Source organism: Carassius auratus, chromosome 20, assembly GCF_003368295.1.
Source record: "Carassius auratus strain Wakin chromosome 20, ASM336829v1, whole genome shotgun sequence".
NCBI lineage: Eukaryota > Metazoa > Chordata > Actinopteri > Cypriniformes > Cyprinidae > Carassius > Carassius auratus.
Genome location: NC_039262.1, coordinates 10,127,134 through 10,132,128, shown reverse-complemented (window position 1 = coordinate 10,132,128; position 4,995 = coordinate 10,127,134).

Below are 4,995 nucleotides of genomic sequence, written 5' to 3'. Positions count from 1 at the left end.
CAATATGGGAAGCTCTCATCTGAACTTCACTTGGTCAAATCAAAGCATATGAGCTCCAGCTGTTCCCCAGTGGCAGCGATCTGGCCCAGCTTGTTTGTAATTGGGGGGAAAACACTGTTTAGTATTCATGCCTAACACCCTTCTGTCTCACACAAAGTGGGACATACAGCTTCAAAATCTAATTCTCTCTTTCTCTCTTTTGAGGGGAGAAGTATGGGCTCTTTTTGAAGAGTCTGCAGTCTCAGAGCATGTCCTATCCAAAAGCAACGCTTTCCCATGCGAACCCTGCAAACCTGCAGGCTGCGTCGCACATGTTACACAGCTTCAGTTATGACTGCAGATAGCCTCAGGTTTATCTAGCTTGCTAAGGTTTTGATTTTTAAGGATTAGTTCACCCAAAATGAAAATTCTGACATCATTTACACACCCTAAAGTTGTTCTTATTTTATTTATTTATTAATTTTTTTTCTAAATCAGTGAATCCAAAAGCAATTTTATGCTGAATTAGCATAACCAAACATAACTTAAACACAAACTGATGACTAAAATAATAACACTGGTGATAAAGAAAAAAAACACACATGAGGAATTCTACATTCCCTACCTAACTACATTCCCTACCTAACTTTTTTTCACTTTTTTGGTAACAAAACTAATGACGAAACTTTGATTTTATAGAAATCATCTTTTTTTTTCACTGTATAAATTATCAGTATGTCAAAATAATTTTGCAGACCACAATCACTATGCATCAAAATAAAGAGTTAAAGTGGTCTTGCTAGAGAATCTTCACTAGCATCAGACCAATCACCCCCCCCCCCAAAAAAAAAAAACCCTTGCCCAGACATTCGCCTGGCAGGGCAGTTGTCACATCCCATTCATCTAAAAACTGCTCCAGATGCACAGCACCACTGTGAGCCTCTCCACCCCCACGAGAGTGTGTGCATGTGTGTTTGTGTGAGAGTGCATCACACTCAGTCATCAGGAACAGAGTGACCTAGTCAGAAAGACATGACCCTACAACCCTCAAGGCTCATCATGCAATTTATCCAGTTATTTTCCCCTCAACCCTGCCTAACATCACCCCACCAGACAGTTCAAAAAACCACTGCACGTACAAATCCGAAATCATATTTACTGTCGATTCATGACACATGTTTATCTGTTTTGTTAGTGCACTGGTTTCAATGACCCTGAGATTGGTCCGGATTTATGTGGTGTGACCGGTCAGATTTGCTTGGCTGGTTGTTGCCTGGCCCCAATTCAGATGGCATCATGTCTACAAGAGCCCTGAAACAATCACGTCATGAGACATTATTCATTTCACATTCTCTGATGTTACATTTTTTTGGCTATATTTGGTATGGAATACTTGCCTACAACTGTGCACTGAACACATCACATCATCACATAGTGTAATTTTTTTTTTTTAGTAAGAGAAACAGTAGACATTATTCATCTTCTATATTTTTTGTCATTGTTATCAGGTCTTAAATGGTATTGTATATCCCCTTCAGTTCCTCTACTGTGGGATAGTGTAATCCACAAAACATGGATCGTTGTTTCTACTAATTTTTTGCAAATATATTGTAGTAGGTCATATATGCAAGCTAAGCACAATATACACAATATATAACAAAGAAATAGTGAGAGGAGCATGTTAGTATATGCTACATCCAATGTGTTTTAAGGCATCCTATTGTCTGCTGTTGAATAAAATCTGATGGTCAGTGTTTGAAAATGTTTGGCCGCTCAGTACAGTGGTATATTTAGTCAAGAGCTTCAAAGAGTCTAGACTTCTGCTCTACCTTATCAGTCGGTGTGACTCACTCAATGCGAATGCGACGGTAATGCAAATTTGTGCGTGTATGTGTGTGCACATGTAATGCAGATGCCTGCAAAGAGTCTAGCCAGAATTCCAATCACCGCACAGAGTGGAGAGGGAGTGTGGGCATTTTCCAGTCCTCATTTAGAATCAGAGCACATGCACAGTAGAGCTCTTCATTATTAGCTACATGAATAGCCATAAAGCCCATAGGTTATAAGCAGAATGCGCGTGAGAAAACTGGATCAGCCTGAAATCGCAGCTACATCAGCAGCCCCTAACTGCGGGTATTTTGAGGAGAACGCTTCCTTGCGTTCAAAACACAGACTGGCACATTTCCCCGTTTTGAGACGGCACACGAGCTCTGAGGACATTTCTCGTAAGTTTTCTAATTTAAGTACTAATGGAAACGCTCTCGATCTGCCAATGCAGCTAATCTACAATGGCCTTGCGTTGAGGGCTCTCAGAGCTCAGAGTCTGACTCAACCCATATAGTGCATGGCATGGATGCAATCCACAAAGACACTTTTGCACTAAACAAATGAAACAAACCCATCTTCCACCATGATGCACCTCTATCGCATCCTCATTCAAAGGTAAAGCTGGAGAACAATGCTTCCCTCTCCATCTCATCTCTCTGTCATTACCTCTCTGACTCCTGACTCTCTCGCTCTTCCTCTCTCCTGGGGCCTCATTCTATTCCATCAGGCAGAGAAGAGCTTTAATTGCCGCCTGCCATTCTCAAGGCTTGCTTATGGAGAGAGAAACCCTTGCCATCAGGTTCTTAATGATGCCTGGCAACCGCGTGGGATCCAAACCAACACATCGTCAATGGCAACGGAGGCACCAGAAGTCCTCTCTCCCAGTGACAAGAAAGGCGAAGGCTTCCTGAGACTTCACGTCCTCAGAGAGAGAGGAGCAGTTCAAGCGGAAAAATAGCTTTTGGCCCCTCATTCGAACAACCTAAGTTGGTTCCAGGCCTGGAGGAGACGTGGGCACCCAGACTGCCAGAATCGTCTGACAGGAAAAAATTGCATGTTACCCATCAGATTATACCAGCAATGACTAGCTGAGAGCTAATGGATACATTTTAATGTGTTCAGTTTTTCCAGTAACTCTTATTCCAGGATTTGCAGACGATGTGTCCTAATTTCACCCTGAATTACATCAAAACAAAAAAGCAGAAATAACATTAATAGCATTTTACCAAATTAAAGAACACACCGAAAAAACACACACAGCCCTATTAAATACAGCCCAAAATGCCATTCCATGACACATAACGGAGGTGAAAATGTCATGATGAACTTTGCAGCGCTTAGCTTGTTCACAATGCGCAGCACCTTGCAGCTTTATCTGGCTGCTTTCACACCATACCTGCTAATTACATCTCCTCCTCTACACTACAGCAGCCCGCTGGGCTCCACCACGCCTTACCTCTGCAGCTGGTGTGTTCTCATGTGCGTTGGGATAGCGCACAGCTCGGCCAGTTCTTACACATAAATAGGTGTATTTCACACACAAACACATGTAGTCCATGCACAGAAAGCCTGGAAACCCACGTCTGTTAAAAAAAGATACTATTCCAAGAGCGTCCAAAGAGGTTGTGTAGCTAAACGCACCATTCGATTTTTAAAGCCACTGACAATTCAAGGCAGAGGCTTCCAGAATCTATTGAGCTGCCTACGAAGGCTGCATTTTAATCCAAGACGCATTCCAAAACGTAGATTTATTTTCACCACATTTTGCAGGAGCAATCCCATAATGCAACAAGCTTATGCAGCAAGTCATGCCAGAATGACTGCATGTATGAGCTCTTAAAAATTAGCCATATTTACCTAGTTACTTTCTAAGAGCCCAGACTTCTGAATCTGTTTAAGACCCAGAAACCGTGACGCTCGACGTCAGACTTAACGAGACAATTGAGGTCAGTTACTGCAAAATGAAATTGGTATTTGTTACAATAAGATACATTTGCGTATGTTGACTGCACAATTAGTCGGGTACATTATTTGCTTATGGTGTTTCAAATCACTCACTTGCAGTGAATGCACCTATCTAAGCAGTAGGCAGTGAGTAGGTTTTGGGAACGGAGCTTGAGCTTTTATCAGCTTACAACCAACCGTACCACATGAGAGCTTGCCATCTATAACCAAACCAATACGGCTGTCCAAAAGCACTCTTTATCAACTAATGAGTCTTTCCAGGCTCGGTTCAGCGCACATCTGTCCAAAAGGCGTACGGGTACTAATTCTCCCCATCTTTATGAGCTTGGTGCAGTGGCGGAATGTGATTAGTTATATGTTGCACTGGGCTCTGTCTCCAGCTTTGTCACCAGCGAATTCTAATCAGTGAGGCAAATCAGCACGGATTGAGCCGAGATGGAGAGGAAATATGATTTTAATCAGCATGCAGCGCTCGTGCTCCTGTCTGTCTCATTCACAACGCATTCAGAGACCGAGAAACCATGGAGCAATCAGCCAGACCTCCGCTGCGTCCTATCAAGAAGGACGTGCTTTAATTACCACCAGCCAAGGCTCCCTTTCTCTCTCTCTTTCCTTCTCCCCCTCTCTCGCTTCCCTAAAATGAATAATTGCAATAATGAGCCATTTTCATCTAGCTCTCCTTTACCAAAGGATGACAAAAAATTACTCATCTTGTTAAAAACCCCATATCTACCGCAACCTGTATGTGGGAAAAGGGAATATGATGTTGTTTGGTGTGCTTCGAGCTGTGCGCAGGCTGTGTACTGTAGGCACATTTGGCCCTAATGAATAATTAGCAGTGTGTTTTAGCTGAGTCACTGTGCTGGAGGGCCTGCACTGGACTCTAATGGAGGTGTTGCCTCACGTCTTCCATCACAGGACTGTCCCCAGTGAGCCAATTGCATAGCAGCCTTTGTGAGGCACGGCGGAGTGTGTGCGTGAGCGCGCGTGTGTTAAAAATAACAGCTCTCCCACTTCATGACTCATTCTATGAGCTCTCTGTCCGACACTCCCAAACAGTGTCTGGAAAGAAACCCTAGAGCCAACTCCTTAATTTACTGACTGGTCATTCCTTACCATCTTTATATGTGTGCTTGCTGCTATATGTTCTATATAAATATCCCCATAGTTAGTTGGTATAGGCAAGATTGAGCTCAACTGAAGCTTCATGCCAGCCCTGTTATA